At 50.2% G+C, this 13643-nt stretch overlaps 1 protein-coding gene across 1 annotated transcript in view; it reads left to right on the forward strand.

Moving 5' to 3' along the window:
- The first annotated feature begins 2163 nt into the window (after positions 1 to 2163).
- Positions 2164 to 13643, forward strand: part of tmem154 (transmembrane protein 154) — a 54671-nt gene continuing 43191 nt past the window's right edge. Inside the window, exons 1-2 of the mRNA XM_067991992.1 lie at positions 2164 to 2556; positions 3262 to 3389. The gene's annotated coding sequence lies outside the window, so the exon portion shown is untranslated. The remainder of the gene's footprint in view (positions 2557 to 3261; positions 3390 to 13643) is intronic.

Genomic DNA, 13643 nt, shown 5'->3' on the forward strand with positions numbered 1-13643 from the left:
GTACTGAACTTGGAACGCAGAGGTTGTGAGTTCATTACAAATTACACTGTGAAAGGTGCCATTTGCCTACATCTGATCTCAGAAATTAAGCAACAACAGACCTGGTTAGTAGTTGGATGGGAGACTGCCTGAGGATACCAATGCAAATACTATCTATCGACAGCAAATTAGCACAGAAGCTATTTCCGATGGTTTTTAAAATCGATTCACCACAAATTTTTGGCCCTTCCCATGATCCAGGCCAGTAAAGTGAGTTGTCCTGATTTTAGGCCCCAGAAATGCCGAAAACACCAAGGAGTTTTGGGGCTACTGTCCATAACTGGAGGTTTATTTGTTCTGTGCCCTTTTAGCCTGCTTAGGACCCCCCCCCCATCTCACTTATACTGAAGTCATTAATCCATTTGATTATCACTAATTACAGAAGGCCTTGGGTGTTAAATTGGACCGTGTAGCACCTGTTGTTTCTGCGCTGCACAGCCTCTCCGACAGCCAAGATGGCGTCTTGGATGCGCACGCGCGTTTCCTGCGTGATGTGCGCCAGACGCCATCTTGGTATAGGAATTTGTGCAGGCGCAGATAAGAAATGCTGGAATCATGTAAAGTAGGGAGAAAAGGGCTTCAATCAGTGTACAACGCTGATTCAAAGTGATAGACACCATTTTGGGACTTAAAACTCAATGCACAGCCTTAACCCCAACCATCTGAACATGTCTTAGAGTGCCCAGAGGTCCCCCCACCGGTGCTATTTAAAGGGACCATGCAGGATTTACAGGTTAGTGGCTGGATTAATTGCTTCTGGCTGCCGAGACATTTGTAACCATTTTTGGAGGTCTCCTAGGCTTCAATACTAGGACGCGGGGACATAGCCTAACATTTAGAGCCAGGACATGCAGGAGCAAAGTTAGAAAATGCTTCCGCGCGCAAAGGGTGGGAGACGTTTGGAACGCTCTTCTACAGACGGCAGTTGATGCCAGCTCACTTGTGAAAGTTAAATCTGAGATTGATAGATTTCTGTGAACCAAGGGTACTAAGGCATAAGGGGCTAAGGCGGGTATATGGAGTTAGGTCACAGGTCACCATGATCTCACTGAATGGTGGAACAGTTTCGAGGGGCTAAATGCCACTGCCACTTGCTGCCTCCTGATATGTGCCATCTTCTCCTGCAAGAAAGCAGGACGTGTACCTGGGTGATGTGCCTGTCATGGTTGAATAACTGCCAGTGTGTGTGGTATGTGGCCTGTGAGTTGTGGGTGGGCGGCATGAAACAGTGGTAATGTGTAAGGGTGAGAGGAAGCATCTGATGGGAAGAGTTGAGTACTGATGGAAAGAGTTTATTGGTATGTGGGGGATGGGGGGGTGTAGTGCATGGAGCAGTTGGTAGGAGACGCCACTTGATAGTTGACCTCACTCACCTTGACCACTCATGTCAAAGCATTGAACTTCTTCCTGCATTGCATCTATGTTCATGATGCTGTGCGCCTGGCATTGACTTCTTCCCCCGCTGCCTACCACTGCCTTTTGGATATACGTCTGGAGGGCCTCTTGCCCACCCCCCCTCCCCCCGCGGATATAGGATGTCCCTCCTTCTGTCCACCTCTTGCACCCAAGGTCTCTAGTGCATCAGCAGAGAATCTGGTGCATGCACTCTCACAGGCCTGGTACCAACTCAGATCGGCAGATTGGTGAGGTCTGGTGAGCAGATTGGAGGATGTGGGATTTAGTAATGCGCAACCTTTATTCAATATTTTAACATAATTCATCAGTGTGTAAACATAGGGATGGGATCTGCATCTGTATTTTACGTATGCAATGTCTGATCTCTGTTCAGACTCCATGCAGACAATAGACTGTTATTTTCAGCAAATAACAGATACCAGCTACCTTTAAGAGATTCCTAAGAAACATCCTCCCTTTAAGAGATTGAGCTCCCTCTGGTGGTGGAAAGTACGAATTGCATTCATTCCACGTACAAGGCCTGGAAAGGAAGGCTGATTGCAGGTAAGTGCTCCCTTGGGACCAAACTTGCATCTTGCCTGCGCAGGGTCCGTCGGGCGCGGAACGGACCCTTATCCAATTTTTCCCCCCTAGTGCCTGTGTCTTCACTAGAAAGTAATGGAGAAAGTAATACCTTACTGCACTAACAATTGTATGTTCACTGCTTGTTTCAGCCACATAAGTACAAGCGAGCAAGATCAAGTGCAAGTGGAAAGGAAGCCCAGGAAGTGGGACACTGGAGGACAAGCTCGCATCCTAGCTCTGCTGAGGAGGGCAGAGATCCAGACTTTAGGGTCATAGCCTTCAAAAACAATGCTTTCTGTGCAAAATTGCTGAACATATTGGACTGCCTGCCAGGGAGCTTCCACAACATCTCAGAGAATGTAGAGGAGTCTACTACCAACTTGTGTGCGGTTCTCGCACATGGCATCAACACTTTGCAGTCAACTATACAGCATGTGGTCACTTCAATGGCAAGGGCACCGATCAAGTGAACGGCTCTGTCCTGGATGGTGTCGACCTTCTTGAGTTTTGTTGCGGCTACAACCATCCTGGCAAGTGGTGAGTATTCCATCACATTTCTGACTTGAGCCTTATAGATAGTGACTAGGCTTTGAGGTGAGCCACTTATCACAGAGTACCCAGCTTCTGCCCTGCTCTTGTAGCCACGGTGTTGATCCGGCTGATCCAGTTAAGCTTCTTGAGATGCCCAAGATGGTGGGGTCTAGGCAATGATGGTGCCATTGAAGGTTCAAGGGGAGATGGCTGGGCTTTCTTTTGTTCCAGATGGTCATTACCTGACACTTATATGATGCGAATGTTATCTGCTATTTTTCAGACAAACTTGGAAGCTATCTAGGTCCTGCTGTAGGCTTGTACAGGCTGCTTCATCACTGGAGAGTCATGTAATTTGTACAAATCGACAAAACTGAATCAATTGTCAGAAGTTATTTAACAATGTTTTAAAACCGAGGGTGCAAGTCCCCCTACCAAAGGACCTTAACCTCCACTGAAGACAAGGTGGGCCAGTGACTAAATCAGGAGACCATGGGCAGGGTTAGAGGTGTACAAGTTGATAGTTTGCATATAAATTGTAAAAATAGTTAACAATAATCTCGATAAGTTCCACAACGGTATAACTTTTTGTTAATTCATCTCCCACATTTATCTTCAAAATTTTACATTCATGCTTCATCATTAATTATATGAAGAAAAACAGCTCCTTTCTGTACATAATGAATTGTTCACAATTTTATTTTTTCTAAGCAAATGCTCCTGGGTCATATGGAGGCATATTGGAGATTGTGAGAAACACTGGAATCATCACCGGGAAAACCAATGTTGGCTCCATCCTGGAGGAATCAGACCCCAGGAAATTGTACAGAACAACACAGGTATCACCAGCGCCACATGAGGAATTTTTTTTTATTTGTTCATGGGATGTGGGCGTCGCTGGCAAAGCCAGCATTTATTGCCCATCCCTAATTGCCCTTGAGAAGGTGGTGGTGAGCCGCCTTCTTGAACCACTGCAGTCCGTGTGGTGAAGGTTCTCCCACAGTGCTGTTAGGAAGGGAGTTCCAGGATTTTGACCCAGTGACGATGAAGGAACGGCGATATATTTGCAAGTCGGGATGGTGTGTGACTTGGAGGGGAATGTGCAGGTGGTGTTGTTTCCATGTACCTGCTGCCCTTGTCCTTCTAGGTGGTAGAGGTCGCGGGTTTGGGAGGTGCTGTCGAAGAAGCCTTAGTGAGTTGCTGCAGTGCATGCTGTGGATGGTACACACTGCAGCCACAGTGCGCCGGTAGTGAAGAGAGTGAATGTTTAGGATGGTGGATGGGGTGCTAATCAAGCGGGCTGCTTTGTCCTGGATGGTGTCGAGCTTCTTGAGTGTTGTTGGAGCTGCACTCATCCAGGCAAGTGGAGAGTATTCCATCACACTCCTGACTTGTGCCTTGTAGATGGTTGAAAGGCTTTGGGGAGTCAGGAGGTGAGTCACTCGCCGCAGAATACCCAGCCTCTGACCTGCTCTTGAAGCCACAGTATTTATATGACGTCACTACATGTAAACAACAATAAGAAGAACAACCTCCTAGTACTTTTAACGTAGAAAAACATCCCAAGATGCTTCACACAGGTGTAAGGAATACAGATGTCAAGCTAAAGAAGCAGAGATTAGGAGGGCTGACCAAAAGCTTGGTCAAAGAGGTTGATTTCAAGGATGGTTTTAAAAGAGGAGAGGAAAGCAGAGAGGTGGAAGGTTTTAGGTAGGGAATTGCAGACCGTGGGACTGAGGCAGCTGAAGGCACAGCCGCCAGTAGGGGGATGAAGGGAGGGGATGACTAGAAAATATTCAGAACAGATAGCATCTTAAAGAACTAGGGCTCAAAATTCAGCAATTTTGGCAGGAAAAGGTGGTATGGTGCCAGTGTAGGGGTGTATGTCAGATGTAGGCTTGCCAACTCTCCTGGATTGTCTCGGAAACTCCAGGAATTGCAGATTAATCTCCAGGACACTGCTGCAAGCAACTTAGGAGAAAAATCATACACATTAAAAAAAATGTTTTTTGCCTTTCCTTTGAAGACTTTAATTTAGTCGTCATAAAAATAATGAAGATGGGAAAATCAGCTGTTTGACTAACAGTCAAGAATAATCTAATCTGGTGACAAAGGGGTTGATTTTAGGACGGCCAAGCGGGTGCGTTGGGGGCTCGAAAAAAAGGGGAATCCCGGAGCGGGTCCGGAGCAATTAAAGCCGGCGGGATGACAATTTAAATACTTATCTAGTTGAGGTAATTGACAGACCTCAGTCACAGGAGATTTTGGCAGGGATGCAATTTTCATGGATTCTCAGCATGTTTCCCGTGCTGTGGGAAACACTCCCTGTTGGAGCAGGCGTGTTTCAGTCAGCAGCCAGTGGGAGATGCAAAGGATTTTTTGACAGTTGGGGGAACACCTCATTTAGTGCAGCAGGGCACTCTGTCTCTTCAGACAAAGTTTTGGCTGCAGCACCTTTGTCTTATCACTCAAAATTATTAATTTATACCCTAAACTCTGCTGTGCAAACACATTTACCTGCTTTGCGGAACCCCTCAAACTCACACCGTCAGGATGGGGGGGGCGCCATAGCTGCATTCATCACTTCATCCGAGGACGAGCAACATCACCAGCCTCGCCAGGCACGCCATCCGCCTCTGCCACGTGGAGCTCCACAACACAGTGCTGCGCCACAGGCACCCGCACAAAATAGTCCTGCAACTACACATACACCCACTGTAGGGTGACCCAATGGGTGGCATCAAGTGTGGGTGTTCATGGAGAACCTCATGAAAGGGACTTATTGCACAAGCCAGTCAAGAATGGCCAAGACGTGGCAGTAGTGGTGACAATACAATATTTAATGTGAGTTGAACCAAATCAAGTATAAATAAAAAACATGACAAAGCATCAAACACCCTTGTGCATCCCCTTTGTGCTCCCAAAACCTTTGCCTTACGCTTCCTACTACTCATACGTGATGCATCCCCTATGGCTGCAGCAGAGGTAGTGGCAGGTTGGATGAGGGTGACCATGAAAGAGATGCATCAGAGGGTGAGTATGAGACAGAGCCATGAGATTGTATGAGGATTGGGTTGAGTGGTAGTGGTGGGATGAGTACTGGGGAGGTGAGTAAGTGCAGGTAAGTTGAGGATGAGGTTTGAGTGGGTGTGAGGAGTGATGTGATATAGTGTTGGCAGTGCAGAAGGAGTTGTGGGGTGGGTGCAGTGATGTGAAAGACGGAGTGTAGGAGAATGAGTAAGTGTGCTCACTTTGGCTGACCTAGTTAGGTCATTGAAGCGCTTCCTGCACTGGATGCAGGTGCGGGATCTGTTGCTGATGCTGTTGACCTCCTCTGCCACCTCGACCCAGGCCTTCTTGGTGGCAGAGGCAGGCCACTTCCTCCTGTCCGCCAGGTAGAAGATCTCTCTCCTCCTCCTCACCCCATCCAGTAAGACCTGGAGTGAGGCATCATTAAACCTGGGAGCAGCCTTTTCCCTGGGCTGCTCCATGCTGTAATTTTGGCTGTTTGCTGCAGGAGCAGCATTGGAGGACTGCCCCTTTAAATAGGGCTCCTCCAGCTGACAGCCTGTGATGCGGGAGTGCAGTCCGCCCGCTGCGCAGGTTTCCAACGGGAAACCCGGAAGCCAAGGTAAGTGGCTTCAATTTACTCGCGATCGTGTGGGGAACCCACCGATTTCACTGGGCAGATTACCCACGTGCCCAGTCGACCCCCCGCTGCCAACCCGCCTCCCTGGTAATATCGGGGCCCAAGATTCTGTTCCTTTTCCAATTAGCGTGGGAAGGCAGTAGCCTGGAGGATAAACCAATGGCGAAGTATGGGTGGTCATGTGACGAAACCTCCAGGAATACACCCAACCAGAGTTGGCAAGCCTTGTCAGATATGCCAGAGTTAAAACAATTCTAAATTACATGCTGAGTTCCAATGGAACTAGGTGCTGGCAGATGTGTGCCCATTCCCAAAATGGTGCATGGATCCATATGACAGAATAATGAAGGCCAGAAATTCTGCCACTATGCCAGTGCCTGATTTAACTTAAGCCTGTGGAAAAGAGGAGTAAGTTGCCTGCATGACTGTCAAACCAGGAAATGGTTGAGTTCACAGTCTTTGACTTTCTACAATTATTGTCTGAATTATCAGCTTTGAATGAAATGATTCAGAAAATCTTTCCTTAGCTGTGCTGCAAAGAAAGGATTCTGGAAGCTACCTTGCAGCAGTTTCAGGCAGAGGAATCTTTTGTGACCTGATCTTCTCTCATACAACCCGTCATAAGACTCACTATGGCCACTCCCATGTATGTTCTTATGATGGAGGCAGAATAGGAGCAGGAGGAAGAGTAATGAAAGAGGCACGCAAGATAAGGCAGCACCAATGGTGACAGTCATTTGACTGGAGGAGGTGGACTTCAGGCACTCATGGAGCACGTGACAGGAAGTTCAGCTGCACCTTAAAGATCCCAGACTGATTTAAGGGGCATAGAGCAACAGGAGGCAGGAGTGTGGGTGAGGCCGTAAACGGCCAAAGAACCTGGCAAGGCAGGGGATGTGGAGGTCCTGCCGAACTTAATGGCAGGACCTCATTAACATTAACTTGGGGAGGGTCCCAGCAACCAGGAGGGGGGAGAAGCCCATGATCAGGAGAGGGGAGAGGCCCGCGATCGGAAGAGGGGAGAGGCCTGCGATTGGGAGGGGGAGGGAAAGAGAGCCTGCGATCGGGAGGGGGGAGAGGCCCATGATCACGAGGGGGGAGAGGCCCATGATCGGGAGGTGGGGGGAAAGAGAGCTCACGATTGGGAGGGGGGAGAGGCCCGTGATTACAAGAGGGGGGAGGCCCATGATCGTAAGGTGGGGGGGAAGAGATCCTGCGATCAGGAGGGGGGAGAAGCCCGTGATCACGAGGGGGGAGAGGCCCATGATCGGGAGGTGGGGGGAAAGAGAGCCCACGATTGGGAGGGGGGAGAGGCCCGTGATCACAAGAGGGGGGAGGCCCATGATCGTAAGGTGGGGGGGAAGAGATCCTGCGATCAGGAGGGGGGAGAGGCCCGTGATCACAAGAGGGGGGAAGAGACCCATGATCGGGAGGGCTGGGGGAAGGTCGGCAATGGGAAGGGCTGGGGGGCAATTGAGGCTGGGAGAGGCCAAAGACTTCCTTGAGGGGCTGGGGGGAGCACTCTTGTTCCTTCTGGCCCACAAGCAGTGCTGCAACAGGCACTTACCCTGTGGAGCCGGAAGCTCCAGTCTCCCTTTCTCTGCCGAGTTTCCCGACCTCTGGGAAACCCGTGCAGCTCCCAGTCGCACCGTGGGAGCCCGATGTAAATATGTTAATGAAGTGTCCCACCACGCTCGGATGCCCCGATATCCACCGCCATAAAATCGAGTCTAAAGTGTCTGAGAGGTGATCTTACAGAGATATATAAGGTAGTTATGAGAACAGACAAGGTAAACCCAGAATAGTACTTTAAGTTAAACATGATGTGGAGATGCCGGTGATGGACTGGGGTTGACAATTTTACAACACCAAGTTATAGTCCAACAATTTTATTTTAAATTCCACAAGCTTTCGGAGGCTTCCTCCTTCGTCAGGTGTTCACCTGACGAAGGAGGAAGCCTCCGAAAGCTTGTGGAATTTAAAATAAATTTGTTGGACTATAACTTGGTGTTGTAAAATTGTTTACAATTAAGTTAAACAGTGAGAGTAGGGCATGTGGTCATAGATTCAAACTAGTAAAAAGTAAATTTAGGACTGAAGCCAGGAAATTCTTCTTTGCACAATGAGTAATCAATGTATGAAATAGACTTCCAGGAATAATGGAGATGAAAATGTTAGAATCTTTTAAGAAACAATGGAATGGTGAAAATGCTGGGGCGGGGGGGATTCAGGATCTTTTTGGGAGCAAGAACTGAGATGGGCTGAATTGTCTCCCTCATCTGTAACTATCTTCTGTTCTTGTGATTTGGGAATAGGCGAGATCAGGTTTGACTGGGAGGATTTTCTTTCTATTGATAGTGGGATGGAGCTCAATATGTAAGGAAATGTGAAAGACAGATCCCTGTCCTTTGCTAGTGAAGTAGTTGATGGTGACTTTGGAGAAGGCCGGACGAATATCTTTAGCAGCTGTCAAGAGGTTGTTGCTCCTTTTCTGTCATCACCCAAAGTGAGAGAAAATCTTTTTTTTAAATTTCAAAATATACTTTATTTCATTGAATTTTAAGGATACACACTGTTCAATGTAAGTATCACAATTCAAAACCAATACATTCAAACCAAAACACTACAGATCATACACAAAAGCAATTTCATTATTACAATTCAAACACAGTATTTCTTATGGCTCATAGTGTACAATACAAGGTGGGCTGGCCTTACATGGTGGCCTTTCCCCCCCCCCTCGCCTCAGTGCATCCCACAGCACGTACTCCTGGACCTTGGAATGTGCCAGTCGGCAACACTCGGTCATGGACAGCTCCTTCAGCTGGAAGACGAGCAGACCAAAGGATCTCCTTCACCGAGTTGATGGTCTTCCAGCAGCAGTTCATATCTGTCTCGGTGTGCGCCCCGGGGAACAATCCATAGGGCAGCTCGTGGTCGGGCTGAGGTTCCGTGCTTGTTGGAAGGACCGCCCTGGGAGGGCCTTTCTCACCACCATCCAGGCTACATCCTGGTGCCTGTTGGTCAGTTCCGGCGACGAGACGTTCTGCCAAATGGCATCGGCCGTCTGGATGGGGGAGAAACCAATCAAGTCCACCCTCTCCGTTCCTTGCAGGACTCTTGGAACGTTTCGTATCGACCACTGTCTGACGGCCTTGTGGTCGAAGGGGTTCCTCCTTAGGAACTTCTCCACCTGGGTCAGGTGGGGGGGGGGGGGGGGGATGGTCCAGCTGGATGGGACATCCTATGCCTGCTCGGCCAGCGTAGCCAGACCCCGCCTTCTCAGTGGTTGGCCAAGTCGAAGCTCGGCATGTAGTGACACTTGGGGCTCGATTTTAGGGTCGGGTTACCTGCGGGTTTCCAGCGGGGGGGCCCCGAAAATCCCGATCTCCGATCACGTGACCGGATTCGGACGAAATCCCGGCCACTTCCGGGTACCGCGCTGACGTGCGGGGCTGCGCGCGCAAGCCCCGCTGGTGGGAATCCCGCAGGCAATTAAAGCCAGCGGGGTTCCACTTGAGAGTACTTACCTTGCTCGTTGTGGTCAGTTAATGAGCTGAAGCAGCTGTCAAAAGAGGAAGTGTGGGATTTTACGGTCAAAGCAGTCAGTTTCCCACACTGGGGGAAACAGGACCCTTCAAACCAGGCGTGTTGCAGCCAGCAGCCTGTGGCAGGTGCCAAGGTGCGCTCCACGGGGGAGAGCCCTCACCCATGCAGGAGGCCACCGCGTCACATAGGGCAACCCCTGCCCTCCACCAACCCCCGCCAAGCCAGAGGACAGACCGACACGAAACCGCAGCCCCAGTCCGAGGACCCACCCACCTACCCTGCACAACCCCTCACACCAACACCTGCCAGATGGGTGGTGCGTTGACATCGTCGGAGGACGAACAGGATGACCAGCCCCAGCAGCCTCGCAGTCCACGCCGTCCGCCTCGGAGAGGTGGGGCCCCCCAACACGGTGCTGCGGCACACCCACCTGCACAGCAGGAGGGAGGGCTACCGCAGAGAGAGACGCGTCGCAGAGGGCACTACCCTCGCCACAGGGTCCACAGACCGAGGCGCAGCTCCCCGGACCTCTCCAAGCAGCAGTGCACAGGGAGGCGCAGATTCGCTCGACATGTAGTCGTGGAGATCTGCAGCCTCTTTCATGCTGAGCTGCTCCTGGCTGGCCCCAGCACCAACTGCTTACCTGTCGCTGGCAAAGTCACCACTGTCCTCCACACCTTCTCCTCCGCATCCTTCCAGGGTGCAGCCGGCAACACCGCCGATGTCTCTCAGTTGTCTGCGCGGACGAGCCCTGCAAATACACCTGCACCTACTCTGCAGTAACACGATGGGTGGCATCAGTGGTGGGTCCTCATAGTGATACCCAGGAGCGGGCATTATTGGACACAATGGACAGGATTCGCGGAGACATGGCAGTGGTGGTGTCAATATAATGTGTGCTGTTTGTGGCTCTGAAATTCAATATGGGTAACACCCATGACAAACCCTCCGACACCCTTGTGCACCCCCTTCATGCTGACGAGACGTTTGCCTTACCCTGCCTACTGCACATATGTGATGCATGCCCTGTGGCTGCAGCACAGGTGGTGGCAGGTTGAGTGAGGCTGGCCGTGAGGGAGATGCACGAGAGGGTGAGTATGGGATGGAGCCATGAGATTGTATGAGGATTGGGTCGCGTGTTAGTGGCAGGATGAGTACTGGCGAGGTGAGTAGGTGGAGGTAAGATGAGGATGGGGTGTGAGTGGGCATGAAGGGTGATGTGACAGAATAGTGTTGGCGGTGCCGAAGGAGATTTGGGGTGGGGGCAGTGTTGTGGCAGACGGAGTGTAGGGGAAAGACTTCGTGTTCTCACTGTGGCTGACCTACTGCGGTCATTGCAGCGCCTCCTGCACTGTATGCAGGTGGGCGATATGTTGGTGGCGCAGGTGACCCCCTCTGCCACCTCGAGCCAGGCCTTCTTGGTGGCAGAGGCAGGCCGCTTCCTCCCACCCGCCGGGGGGAAGATCTGTGTCCTCCCCCTCCTCCTCACCCCATCTGATGATACCTGGGGTGAGGCATCATTAAACTGGGAGCAGCCTTCCCCCTGGGCTGCTCCATGCTGCAATTTGTCCCATTGGTTGCAGCATCTGTCAGTGGAGGACTGCCCCTTTAACTAGAGAGCCTCCAGCTGACAGATCGTACTGCGCATGCGCAGCCCGCCCGACGCGCAGGCCAGCGCCGTGGACCCCGGAGGAGCAGGTAATTGATTCCTATTAGTGGATTGCCTGCTACGATCGCGTGGGCAACCCACTAATTTCGCCGTTCGCGTTTTCGACGCTCCCGGAGGACCACCCGCTGGGAACCCGCAGGCCTGCTAAATTCGAGCCCTTGGTGTTTGCGTACTGGGGCTCTACACATATCCTAAGGCAGCCACACACAAAGGTGGCCATCAGGACCAGAGCAGTATTGGGGACGCTCTTTCCCCCTTTTTCTGGAGGCTTGTACATGGTGGTAATGCGGACGCGTTCTACCTTGGACCTTCAGACAAAGTGGAAGATGACGGCAGAGTTGTGGGGAATGGGCCAGACCCTAACCACGTAGAGCAACACCACGAGTACCTCACACCAGGTTCCTGTTGGTTATGGAGAGGGATCGCCCCACCCACATACCAAGCTTTTGTTTGGCCTTGGTGATCCGCTCCTCCCAGTTCTTTGTGCAGGCCAGGGGGCCCCCCAAAACCAGATCTCCAGCACCTTCAGGTAGTTGGACCTGACAGTGAAGGGGACAAGCGACCGGGCCTCCCACCTGCCAAAGAACATGGCCTCGCTTTTATTTCAGTTCACCCAGGCCCCCAAGGCCAGCTTGAGATGGTCGCAGATGCCCATCAGTGTATGGACTGACTGCTGATCGGAGCAGAAGACGGTGACGTCGTCCATGTACAGGGAGGCCTTAACCTGAGAGCCTCCGCTGCCTGGGATCGTCACAGCCCCACCCCCATCCCCCCCCCCCCGCCCCACCCAATACCTGCGTCCTTTATGATGGACTCGGCAAACGGTGAAATGGTGAAAGAGAGGAATTTTAAGGGGGCTTTTGAAAATGGGGGAGAGGTTTCAAGACAAAGAGATTTTGGGAGAGAATCCAATCACGGGAAATTGGGCAGCCATCTACATCCATCAGCGTTAGTCATTTCTAAGTACTTGAGGGCCACCTCTTGTGGCCCTTTGGGTGGTGTAGCCACACAGCAGACCGAATTAGATCCAAGATGACAGAGGTTCAGTTACAAGCATAGACAATTTATTTTGTTTTCACAGAATAAATCAACCCATTCCCCCCTAATTCTTTCTTCCACTCATGATTACACCGTACAACCATAGCCATCGTGGTCCCATGCTAACCACATGCTGGCTTGCATCAGGTTCAAAGTCAGAAGGGTCAGTATCGCACAAGTGGTCAAATGTGACTTTTGTGCTGGGTGTCCTTCTCTTTTTTCTCTCTATGGCTTGTCTTGGGTCTTGACTTGAACGTTTCCTGGTAACTTGGGCTTTGTGCCTGAGGTGCAGACAGATGGAGCTGCTGTTTGCAACTATTTTGTATATTTCTGAGTTTGTGTTTTAAGAGAGTGCAGTCTGTTTCTGTGGTGATTTCTGTAGGAGTCAAATCTTCCCAGCTTTCCCAGCTTTGGAAAGTCACCATAAGCATTTTATATTGTGATATGGGACACTCCCTTTGCTGCTTCAGTGGTCACTCAATTCTGATATGCAAGAGTCTAAAAAAAATCTTTCTTGTTTCCCCCAGCTTGGTACTGGACCATTCTAGTTCCTATCCTTAATGAAATGCGATATACAAGGCCACTGGTTTGCAGTGACTAAGTGAAATTCTAGTTTTACGACATGGGAATCCAAGATGTTTACCACGGTTTTCGGAATCACATTCTGGGTTCCACCGGTATTTAGAAATCAATGTTGCAGATTTGGATAATTTAATAATTATGACTTTATTAGCTATTCCTAATGACTGTACCCCTTGTGAGGGTTTGTTTAGCAGTGTAACATCCCTACTACACTCCAAAAGAACTGCCATTTAGTGATCAGAAATGGATTTAAAAATGTACAATCCTACAGTATACTATCAAGCAAACACAGTAACTCTGATTTTAACTCAAGGCACGAATCGGTCAGCAGAAAGCCCCCATGACATTGTGAATGTGACGCTCGTGTAATTTTAACTCCCAGGCCTTATTTCCATCTGATTGATGGGCTGCTCTCCCACTCATGTCTGGAATCAGGCAGCCTGCCCAAATGACACCTGCAATTTCTGGCAGATCTCCCAAGCTTTATTTAAAGCGGGGATGCACCTCTTAAAGCGAGGTTGCATTTCCCTGCTTTCATTTTTGCCTGAACAATTATGGAGAATATTTTGGTAGCACAGATGAGTCACGTGGCTGCCCCATCTTCCC

This window comes from Heptranchias perlo, chromosome 1, assembly GCF_035084215.1.
Source record: "Heptranchias perlo isolate sHepPer1 chromosome 1, sHepPer1.hap1, whole genome shotgun sequence".
NCBI classification, from domain to species: Eukaryota; Metazoa; Chordata; class Chondrichthyes; order Hexanchiformes; family Hexanchidae; genus Heptranchias; species Heptranchias perlo.